This window comes from Myxine glutinosa, chromosome 1 (genome assembly GCF_964187855.1).
Source record: "Myxine glutinosa chromosome 1, kmMyxGlut1.1, whole genome shotgun sequence".
Classification (NCBI taxonomy): domain Eukaryota; kingdom Metazoa; phylum Chordata; class Myxini; order Myxiniformes; family Myxinidae; genus Myxine; species Myxine glutinosa.
In genome coordinates, this window is record NC_136261.1 from 50,853,703 (window position 1) to 50,866,910 (window position 13,208).

Below are 13,208 nucleotides of genomic sequence, written 5' to 3' on the forward strand. Positions count from 1 at the left end.
AAAACAACACTTCACCATCACCAAGATACAACAATTTCACTTCATTTTCAAGTTTTGTAAAGCATCTGCACCATCTGGCAAAAAACGTTTGCCTCCCCACAAATGTTAACTTTGTTTGAAAGGAAGGGCTGATCACTTGTGTTTGAATCCAGGTATGAAACATTTTCTCCTAATGTCTTCACAGCTCCTGCACTACTTCGTGTAGGATTTCGCTGTTGTGGTAACACTGCGGAGTCATAGACTGACCCTTCTCTCCATGTAGCATTCTTGCCACTTTTTTTTCTGTGAACCATAATGATTCCTTGAACAAGGCCTTCACCCAGTTGTAGTCGACTTGCCTCTTCCCTCATTGTGAGTGGGCAGCAAGTATTGGTGTGACGTTGATTGGCCAGCAAGATGTGGAACAGGGATGCCGGATGCATCCACACTGATGTTGGGACCATGGTGTTCAGGTCATTCATGGTCCTTACCAGGAGCAACCAGCAGAATCGTGCACAGCTGTTGTGACAAGGGCACAGCCGTTTTTTGCAGCTCCATGCTGGTTCCCCGGACGTTGGTGAAGTAATAACATATGTCCCCGCATTTCACAGAGGTTGCAGGTAAAATGTCGTTGTCCTGCAACTTCTGATGTGGTGAATGTTCGAAGTCTTCGAACAAGAGTAAGTGATCGCCTTTCTTTCATATGTTGCAGTGTGATCCAGGCAAATGGTCACATAAATTTCCTTGGTGAAGGTAAGCATTCATCTCCAAGTTACACGGGAGAATGTCTTCATCATTCTTTGAGAAAGAGGGTGTATGCCACGATTAACTTCATTTTTTAGCCACAAATTTTCTTTCTTTCTTCTTCCCAATTCCGTTAGCAATCCCTCCAAAATGTGATCTCGTCTTATCCTTATGCTCAGTCATATCTGAATCTGCTTTCCGCACACACTGAATCAGATAGGGTACATCTTACCATGAAATCAGCATAATCATGTATATCTTCCGACAGTTTCACATTCAACAATTTGTTGTTTTTCCTTAACACAAAAAGTTATATTCATTTATATGCGTCACACAAATAATATTCAATCAGGTATGTATTTTATTACTAAACTAAGAATAGCATTGTATATGATTACAATCACAAACGGGAATACCTAATTCCCAACAACAATTTTCCCAAACCAACAAATTAAGCATAATGTATTATTACCATAATTCCTCTCCACTTTTTCTTTTCCCTCTTTTTTTTTTTTTTTTTTTTTTTTTTTTAACAGTGTGTCACTCGTGGTTCAGTGGTTGGTTTATATGCAAGTTTATACTGCAAAAGTGGTTTATATGAGTTCATTGATATTGTAATTGACACAACTCATAACATTGTCGTTATGCCATTATCTTAATTCTACTGTTTATGTCGCCATAAAAGTCTTCCTTTTCTGGTTCCACATTTCTTTCCTCATTTGTCACTTCATGTGTTATCATCGTGTTGTTGGTTACCTTATTCAAACACACCGTCACTAAGGCTTTCAAGCAAGCCACCACTAAAACAATTGCCAATATAACTACTAAACCAACAAACAAGTCTGCTACTCCTTGTATATATTCATATCTATGACATAGTTATATGTCGATGACATTTAACATTATATACCAAACTAACAAGCTTCCTAAAAGGTAAATAAAGAAAATCCCTTAATATGTAACATAATCAGATTATTTGTCTTACCCTGATCCCCCTATCTCCCGGGGTTGAACTCAATCCCCTGATCATGAGTGTAGTTGTGATACATTTTTTCACTCATGTTGTATTTATATCAGCAGGTAATTGTATGTCATGTAGGCAAATAAATGTCACTATTCCAAGTAGGAATATCACATGTTGAAAATGTAATGTTTATCAATGCAAGGGGTGTTAAAATGTAATTCAAATGACTGTAAATCATGACTATCATTTTTCTACCACTGAATGTTCTGCTGGGCTGCTAGGTGCAGCCTCATTTTCTGTGGGATCGTCCACCTTAGCCCCATGTGCTTGCTTGCAATGAGAGGCATGAATCCAACTTTCTATTTTGGGTCCATATTTGTTTCTATTCTTATCAATCTCCTATGGTTTATCAATTCGTTCCAAGATACCGCAACCAAAGGTTTTAACCAAAGCTCTACCAAACTATTTCCAATTTGAACAAAAATGCCAGTGAAACAATGATTCGAAGGATTAACTTCAAGGGGTCAATAAATTTATTCTATAGCCAGATCTAATTTTCCCATCCAATAGTTTGCCTTGCCACATGTCATATTATAACACCTTAATAAACCTTCGAAAAAATGTTTCCCATCTCAACAAATTTCCTTTTTTACAAATAGCCATGTGTAACTTACGTATTTAACTACAATTTCCTCTCAATTTGTTTGGCCTAACTGGCCGCAAAAGTGGCTGCCAGCATGCAGTACCGTTTTTTATCTACCAAGGAAGTGCTCGTCCACACAAGACCTCTACCAAAATGTTGTTTGTAAAAACAAATCTGGGATTTCTGATTACATGGATGCACACTCTCAGGACATTTTCAGGCTGCTGTTAACAATCCACTACGATGACTTAATTCCTTTACCCACAATCAAATAATTAGTACAAATTGAGGATATTATCCCTATCACATTCTTTTATAGATTCATTATGTTGGATCTAATTTTTTCCAATAATTTTCCACTGCTGTAAGGCGGAACAATAGCTCTCATAAGTCTTAGTAATATCGTACTTAATTTGCCCAGCAGAGAATAATTTATTTACTATCCTTTCTCATCTGTTAACCAGTGACTTTGTTTAAACTCCAGAACTGAAAAACCCACAATAGTTCAAACCAGCAAAATTTTCTTTACTCTTTTCCCATATCATCTATGCCTAAAACACATCCATACATACAGCACAATTTATATGCTGATAAAATTCAAGTTTATATATATAAAATCCATGAGCAGAGTATTCTGGGAAGTCAGTGTAAGACCTCTCCCAAATTTGGATGATTTTGTACTTCCTCATTTCCTTTTATGAAGCTCATATCCATAAATAGATGTTATTCTCATATACATTCTATCAAAAATGGAATCCCAAAATTACTCACAATTTTACTATTAATTAATGGCTGCTCATAACCCAGCACATCAAATTTTTTTATATTCCATTTCCCTTGACAAAAGAGATAATGTTCATAATCAAATTATATTTCTATTTTATTTTACGGATTCTCTGGATATTCAATCCCATCCACATATTCCAATCCCATCCACATATAACTATCCATTTCCAGACAGGCACACTGTCGGTGTCAACAATCTTGTAAGATTGATACACAAAAACACACACACACATGCATTATGCATATTTGTTTGCGTTGGAACCATTATTTACAGATCAGATGGGTGTCAATTTTATTTCAATTTCATAACATTTGTCAATCAAATTCAAAATGCTTATAGACAAATAAACCAAAAGTCCATTCTTAGAAAACCCTTATGATGTCAAATTGAAATTACCCTTTCTGCCTTCACAATAATCTATCCAAATTTTGACTACACACCCATTTGCATGTCAGTCGACCATTGACCTATCAATCGTGCGGAACAATAGTCCGAAATTCCCACCTGATCATCATGTGACTCTTGTTACTTGGTTTGCCAACAATTGCAACGCAATTGTTCCAAACTTTGTAAATTTAAAATTGCTGTGCCCAAAATAGAAGATCCAATTTTGGCATTTGATCAATTAATTATTAATTTGTTAACAAGCAAAAAGAAAAATGAATCATTCTTGCTCTGAAAACTTTTCAGACACAAGAATCATTGACAGTTGTTCATGTTTGTCCAGTAATCGAATCTGTTGAGGCCAATCATCATTTGGGATTTGCAGCAATGAAGGCCTAATCATTGTCTGAGGTACCGGTAAGCACTGGTACCCTTGATCTTGGTTTGCCCCATGACCTTGTCTTCCTGTTGACATACGGACATCTTCTTCTCCAATGTCCCATCTTTCCACACTCGAAACACCGGTTTCTGTCGTTGTCTGATCTGTGCGCCTGTGCACTTGTATTGCTGGGCTGCATCTCTACATCCCTGAGTTGCCACTGCAATCTCTCGTTATCTCCTGAAACACGAAAAAATTCTCTGTACCGTCCTTTTTGGGGAGACAACTGGAAATCTGATGGGACAACTGTCACTTTCATTCCTAATTTCGAGGGCAGTTGTGCATTTGTCTCCTCCACTGTATCCTGTATCCTTTTTATTTTAAGTTCTAGTTCCGTTATCCGTTCTTGCTGTTCCCGTTGTCTGGATTCACCATCCCAAAGATGGAATGCAAGCCAGTCTACCGTTAGATTCTGTCTCTTCCTGGCTTTCAATCTTTGTTCCAATCTTTCCAATCGACTTCGCTCAAATGTACCATCTCTTGGAAACTCCTCATCATGTCCCTTTGTCCACAAATACCAATTCTCGACCTGCCTTATAGCTTCGGCACCATAACGGTCGTACATATGATGTGTACAAGTACCTTTTTGTGGAATCTCTGGTTGTCCTTGTGTGTTCTTGCAGGCTCCATTTCCCATTCTGCCTTTTATCAAAGTAGCGTTGGATGTGTTGTAGCTTGTTCCAGGTTCCTCTAAAGCTTCACTCGTACCTCCAGGAAGGATCTCTCCACCTGTTCGCACGGTGATTTCCAGAGAATCTCCCTCAGCTGTGGCTTTTGCACAATCCAATCTCACAGATCAGTATTTGCAGATGAGCCGGAGGGTCAGTATGAAGTGGGTGAATCCTCAGGTGTCCGCTCTGTTTGACGGGGAAATCACACAATGGTAACCGCACATATATATCTGTATATAAACTCACCACCTTGCTCAATTTTCCCAGGTTGTCTCCACATTGATAATATCTCGCAAAGATATCAAAGCTTCTTTCTTGAGACCGCATTTTCATCAATCAAACAATCAATATATTCAATTCAATTTATTCAGTTCAATTTATGCAATTAAATTCAATCAATTAGATTCAATCAATTAACAATTCAATCAATTATTCAATTTCAATTAATTCATCAATATTCATCAATAAATCAAATTAATCATTTTGAATGACTCCTTGCATAAGCCCTTTCCCCAATGATGTCAGGACAGGTCCATCCATTGACTGAGATCGACTCATCGGTCGTCACCTCTGGTTCGTACCTCATGTCAATTGATGAATCACCGTCCTGTCCTAGGGTCATATCTGACATATTTCCCCATTTTGCCTGGTCTCCACAAATTTTCTTTGCAACCACTAAAGGCAACTCATCCTTCATTCGTGAGACAGCCAAAATGGATGGCAGATATTAAAGTTCATTGGGAAAAATATCTCATCATTTTTCTTTTAATAGTATCCAAAATCTCTTGGCAATATAAATTTCGTAAAACTCCTGAAATAAGACTGTAAAATTTCTTCAATCATGCTAAATTTTGAAACTCCATCGCTTGTAATACCCAATTTATCCCATAGGGCTTGAAAGTTCTTTCCCAAGTTCATGCAGCATTCTGCATTTGAACCCTATGATATCATTCATAATAATCATCATAATTTTATAGTCATGGTCCTATCATAATCATCTATTTAAAACGAACATTTCCTTTATCACCACAGCTATGTGGTATAATCAACAATAGAATAAAACTGTACATAGCAACAGGCTACCTCATGGCCACTTAGTATACCTATTGACAATAAGTCATAACAATATCGAATAATCACTGAACAATTCAAAAATCGCTTCCCCTGCTCCAGCCGCAGCATCCGTGATATTTGTTTGCTCATTCACTATTCCTGATTCGTCATCAAGGATCTCCATCATCACACAGCGTACTTAATTCCGCATTCTAATGAGAATTCAACAGGATTTTACGACTCAAAGGAAAAGAACGAGCAGACCTTTTGCAGGATGATCGTTACAAAAATCGTTACATATATTAAAGTATTTATGATGTCGACAAATCATATCTTAATTCTTACAAGATTTTGGTTCTTTGAATAAATCACAGCACCGGGAGAACCAGCTCCAAAAATGGATCTTTGTGTTTATTCAGCACCCTAGTAATTGGTTCTTTGTGTACTAATTACACAGCACCCAGGCCCCGCTCATATGGATCTTTGTGCAGCGCTACACAGCACCTGAGCAAAAGGGGTTTCATCTACATTTTCCCTATCTGGTGTACCATCCGTGATATTTGTCTGCTCATTCACTATTCCTGATTCGTCATCAAGGATCTCCATCATCACACAGCGTACTTAATTCCGCTTTTTAATGAGAATTCAACAGGAATTTACGACTCAAAGGAAAAGAACGAGCAGACCTTTTGCAGGACGATAACTGGAATTAGTCGTGAAAATATATCCAAAATACTCAAAAATAGACACCCACAAAAATAAACAACAAACCCAAACAAACCCAAGGTCGACCATATTACACAATAAATTACATCATTTCAGCATCGTATTGATTGCTGAAATATTCCAGGGTTTATACACACCTCAAAAGAGGTATGCGTGGTGTTGCCCCCTCCCACGTTTATTCCTCATTAAATTCCTCATTAAATTCCTTATTAAATTACTCATTAAATTACTCATTAAATTACTTATTAAATTGCTCATTAAGTGACTTATTAAATTGCTCATTAAGTTACTTATTAAATTGCTCATTAAGTTACTCATTAAATTACTCATTAAATTACTCATTAACTTACTTATTAAATTGCTCATTAAGTTACTTATTAAATTACTCATTAAGTTACTCATTAAATTACTCATTAAGTTACTCATTAAATTACTCATTAAATTACTCATTAAATTACTCATTAAATTACTCATTAACTTAACTTACATAGTTTCAGCATTGTATTGATTGCTGAAATATTCCAGGGTTTATACACACCTTAAAAGAGGTATGCGTGGTGTTGCCCCCTCCTACGTTTATTCCAGGGTTTATACACACCTTAAAAGAGGTATGCGTGGTGTTGCCCCCTCCCACTTTTAATTACTCATTACATCGTTTCCATTTTTAAAAAAAACATCGCTTTTACTGCTCCAGCCGCAGCATTTGTCACTTTGTTTGCTCATCCGCATGGCCAAAACGAAATAAAGGGAGCTCAACCATTACACAGCGCTTTTAATGGCGCATGCCATAGAAACTCAACGTAATTTCGACTCGGCCAGCAAACGAGCAAATTTTGCAGGATGTTAACTGGAATTAGTCGTGAAAAATATATCCAAAATACACAAAAATACACCCCCACACAAATAAACAACATTTATTCCGTTTAACAGAACAAACATTTCCTCTATCATGACATGCATGTCTTCAAAATTATATGCCCAAGAGAAAAAGTAAAATTAATTAAAACTGCGGGCAGTGATGATCCGGGGACCATACCGCTCCATCCTGATTGGACGAGTGCGTGCTAGAGTCGTTAACAACGACAGTCCAGATCCGATTGTTCAAAATTTCAACTCAATCGATCGAAAAATGAACGCAGGGATGCATTTTAAAGGTGCAGTGGCACTAACTGAGTTGCCACGAATATGGCCACGAAATTGCCAATATGGCCATCACAAAATATTTTCCTTAATCAATTGGCTCATAGCATAACCAATCTGCAAGTATTTCATCCGAAGATGTATCTCTCAGGAATTTTAATTAAATAAGTCATTTATAAATCAACGAGTTAATTTATTAAATGATTAATCAATAAATCAATATTTTCCTTGACAGCCACATCACTTGGTCAGTGTCATGTCCAAATATCAGCTTCCTTACTCAAAAGGTGCCTGAGTTAATGTAATGTAATTACTGTAATAAGATTACTGCAATTACTGTAATGATTACTGTAATTACTGTAATTACCGGAACTGTAATTACTGTAATTACCTCAGGTAATTACTGTAATGTAATTACTGTAATGTAATAAGAAATGTAATTAATTAAATAAGTACGGGTTCCAACAACAAGTTCCAACAACAAGTTCCAACAACAAGTTCCAACAGCAAGTTCCAACAACAAGTTCCAACAAGCTCCAACAGCAAGTTCCAACAGCAAGTTCCAACAACAAGTTCCAACAGCAAGTTCCAACAACAAGTTCCAACAGCAAGTTCCAACAACAAGTTCCAACAACAAGTTCCAACAGCAAGTTCCAACAGCAAGTTCCAACAACAAGTTCCAACAACAAGTTCCAACAACAAGTTCCAACAACAAGTTCCAACAAGTTCCAACAACAAGTTCCAACAGCAAGTTCCAACAACAAGTTCCAACAACAAGTTCCAACAACAAGTTCCAACAGCAAGTTCCAACAGCAAGTTCCAACAACAAGTTCCAACAGCAAGTTCCAACAGCAAGTTCCAACAACAAGTTCCAACAACAAGTTCCAACAACAAGTTCCAACAAGTTCCAACAAGTGTCAACAGCAAGTTCCAACAACAAGTTCCAACAGCAAGTTCCAACAACAAGTTCCAACAAGTTCCAACAGCAAGTTCCAACAACAAGTTCCAACAACAAGTTCCAACAACAAGTTCCAACAACAAGTTCCAACAGCAAGTTCCAACAACAAGTTCCAACAACAAGTTCCAACAGCAAGTTCCAACAACAAGTTCCAACAACAAGTTCCAACAACAAGTTCCAACAAGTTCCAACAACAAGTTCCAACAGCAAGTTCCAACAACAAGTTCCAACAACAAGTTCCAACAACAAGTTCCAACAGCAAGTTCCAACAGCAAGTTCCAACAACAAGTTCCAACAGCAAGTTCCAACAACAAGTTCCAACAGCAAGTTCCAACAACAAGTTCCAACAGCAAGTTCCAACAACAAGTTCCAACAGCAAGTTCCAACAACAAGTTCCAACAACAAGTTCCAACAGCAAGTTCCAACAGCAAGTTCCAACAACAAGTTCCAACAACAAGTTCCAACAAGTTCCAACAACAAGTTCCAACAACAAGTTCCAACAACAAGTTCCAACAACAGGTTCCAACAGCAAGTTCCAACAACAAGTTCCAACAGCAAGTTCCAACAACAAGTTCCAACAGCAAGTTCCAACAACAAGTTCCAACAACAAGTTCCAACAACAAGTTCCAACAAGTTCCAACAAGTGTCAACAGCAAGTTCCAACAACAAGTTCCAACAGCAAGTTCCAACAACAAGTTCCAACAAGTTCCAACAGCAAGTTCCAACAACAAGTTCCAACAACAAGTTCCAACAGCAAGTTCCAACAACAAGTTCCAACAACAAGTTCCAACAACAAGTTCCAACAGCAAGTTCCAACAGCAAGTTCCAACAACAAGTTCCAACAACAAGTTCCAACAACAAGTTCCAACAACAAGTTCCAACAGCAAGTTCCAACAGCAAGTTCCAACAGCAAGTTCCAACAACAAGTTCCAACAGCAAGTTCCAACAACAAGTTCCAACAGCAAGTTCCAACAACAAGTTCCAACAACAAGTTCCAACAGCAAGTTCCAACAACAAGTTCCAACAACAAGTTCCAACAAGTTCCAACAAGTGTCAACAGCAAGTTCCAACAACAAGTTCCAACAGCAAGTTCCAACAACAAGTTCCAACAAGTTTCAACAGCAAGTTCCAACAACAAGTTCCAACAACAAGTTCCAACAACAAGTTCCAACAACAAGTTCCAACAGCAAGTTCCAACAACAAGTTCCAACAGCAAGTTCCAACAACAAGTTCCAACAACAAGTTCCACCAACAAGTTCCAACAACAAGTTCCAACAACAAGTTCCAACAGCAAGTTCCAACAACAAGTTCCAACAAGTTCCAACAACAAGTTCCAACAGCAAGTTCCAACAACAAGTTCCAACAATCAAATAATTCAAATTTTCCATTCCTTCCCTTCCTGATCCTTCGAGTAGGGATGGGTTCTTTTTAGGATCATGTTGCATCGAGCATTATTTTTCAAACAGTGTGACTATTAAGCCCACGCCAAAACCTCTGACATCCCACCATTAACACCTATTTTAAGCGTGCCGAATCAGTAAGCATCACCCCTTCTATGAGCCTCGACCAGAGGGTGGTTGTCACCCACAAACACTCGTCGCGAGCTGTTCCATTGTCTGTTGATTCCCATTCTGCTGTTTTTGTCTCATAATCAAGATAAATTTGGAACAGCCCTTAAACTAACACCAAGCAGATCAATTTTTATATTTAAATATAAAATCATTTTCTCATTAATTCATAATCATAAAATCATTTAATCCGTGTCACCCATGCTATTTATCGAGCAAATTTCGTCAAAAAAAAACACAACAGCACTGGTTCCGTGTCACCCATGCTATTTATCTAGCAAATTTCGTCAAAAAAAATCGAACGAGTTTTAGTTATGGCGGGAAAACTGAAAAAAAATTCTCTATTTAAAACGGGTGTACAAGATTGTACACGTGTACGGACCTTACCGAACCTTACCGACCCGGCAAACAAATCGCCTCATGGTGCACTTCATGAGCCGACTTGCCCGCAGACCAGAGTAAGGCTCTTAACACCCAGTGTATACCGTACGCATATGCAAGCACACGAATAATAGAATCATTTAAACCGTTCCATCCGTGACTTTTACCTTGGACGGTCGTGACAAAATACTTTTACACTCCTTGGATTACCTACGGAATGCAAGTCCCACACACCAAATCCTCCATCTTCAGAATTCATATTTCATAATGGACAGATCCCCAAGACGTCATGCTTACATGCTCACCTTGGCGACGTCCACTCGAAATTTCAGCGGTGCCTCCATATTGTGGAAGAATTTCGTGTATGACTCACAGGACTCCAATGACCGGACACAGGTTACAAAAGGTCTAGTTTATTAAACTGTATTCACTTCATCCAATTACCAAAATGATACCGCATAATATAATGGATCAGGTTAACTCTTTTCGCTGGTCCTTCTCGTTCATCCGACACTCCCGTTCGGTCAGCGCTTCACGTCGCAAGTCCTCGTTCATTCCATCGTTCCGTCGGGCAGGGCTTCTGAGGACAAGTCTACTTTACTCAACGTTTGCTCTCGTTATATCGCCAAACTGGACTTAATCTCCTCTCCGCTAATGTCCCGAGGTCATGCATCGCACCGAGTCCTGGCATCAGCTCGCTCCCCTCCTGCTGTGATTTCCATTTACACAGCAGGGGGGGTGCTCTAGCCTGGGGCCTTGACCAGGTGTTTCCAAAGGATTATCATGTTCATGCACATTCTGCTTCGTTACCAGATTTAATCAATGAGTTACCAGGGCCAATCAATACGTTACACTGAGTTACACTTCCACAGGGCTCTCGTGCCTCCCCGGTCCCTCCAACAACTACCCCTGTTGGTGTCGATGCATGGGTCACACCTCCGCAACCCGCTACCCATTCCATACCACCACAACCTTGCTCACCCACACCTCGCACCTCTCGTTCCATACCCTCCGGACCAGCCATACACCTCACTCGTGGCCTCTCACGAACATCCGGGTCTATCTCGACCCCCAAGCTTATTAAATCACCTGGCGCATCATACGCACGACCATATTGGTCACCACTTACACCGGGTCCTCTTTCTCTTCGCTTCTCCTCCATCACCTGCGAATCCCTCATCCGGTTAATGAGCACATCATCACGATCCGAACACAGACTTTGGACCAATTCTTTTACTTCCTCCTTTATCTCTTTCTTATCCTCTCTCCGTCGCTTCTTAATTTCGCTCACCCCTTCTTCCACTTCTTCTAATTTTTGCTTCACCTCCTTCATCTCTTCGTGCGCCCCTTTAAGTTCTTCCTCTAACTCCACCTTATTTTTTTCTATGTGCTCCCGCACCTCCCGCTCTTTAACCTCCATCACCTCTACCACCTTGTCCATTTTCCTCGTCAGGTCCTCATGTACCGTCTGACACTCTTTTTTAATTACCCCTACGTCCTTTTTCATCTCCTTCTGTGTCGTTTTAAAACCCTCTATTACCGCTGTGTTCTTCTTTACCTGGTCCCCCAACTCCTTTTGTCCCACTGTCAGTTGTTCTACTCCCAGCGTCAACTCCTCTATACCCCCTTGCAATTTTACAGTCCCCTTTCTCACCTCCTTCTCCATGCGCTCCTTACAGTGCCTCACCTCCTCGCGCACCCCTCCGACCTCCTCACTCACACCTCTTCTGATCTCCTCTCCCATCACTTGCATCTCCTGCCCAGATGCCACCCTCATCTGCTCCATTTCCTCCCTGTGAGCATCCAGTTTAGTTTCTACCCCCATTCTGACCCCCTCTATCTGCTGCCCCATTTGTTTAACTTCCCTTTCCGCTTGGTCCCTCATGTCCCTCAATTTGCCTTCCATGGTGTTTTCTAACCCCTCTAACCCTTTTTGCATCCCTTCCATTTGATTCTCTTGAGCGGCCATTCTGTTTTCTACCCCCGTTAACCCCTCCTGTATTTCCCCTAATCTATTGTCCAATTTCCCAAATTTCTCGTCTAATCCCTTAAAATTATTGTCTAATCCCCTAAAATTATTGTCTAACCCCTCACTGGTACCCCTCGCTTCGTCCCTCATTACCCCCATTTGGTTTCCCATTACCCCCAATTGCTCACTCCGGGCCCTCGCTTCGTCCCTCATTACCCCCATTTGGCCCTCCAATCGCTCACCCATTTGTTCCATAAGGGCCCTCATTTGCAGGAGGAAAAGGTTCGAATCCACCAGGGGCGCTGCCACGGTCGCGGGCGTGGACGCCGTGGCCATCTGCGAGGCGCCATTTTGCGCGCCCGCTACTTCGTGCGTGACGGCGCTATTTTGCGAACCTGCTACCCTCACTGCTTCGCTCTCCTCGCGTCCCTCAATTTGGTCCTGGACCGACCCTGCCTCACTCTCCTCTACCGGACCCCAGCTGTCTTGGTCTGCCATAGCGCGACTTTCAAAATTCGGGTTTTTATTTTCGTAAAACAAATTCAAATTTCGCCGTTATAATTTCGAGCGGGAAACGCGCTCCGGATCAATTCTACCTCCCCAACACCAATTGTTACCCTAGTGGTACAATTGGTGTTCCAAAATTTGGGCCTAATAAATTTAGTCCCAGGTTCGAATCCCACTCCTGACACCAAATGTTACAGACGCGGTTGTGGATGTTGGTTTACCGAGCGGTTTGGTATGACCACGTCTGCACAGTTTACCCGATTATACTCGAACGTTTGCCGAGTCGCGCTACGCT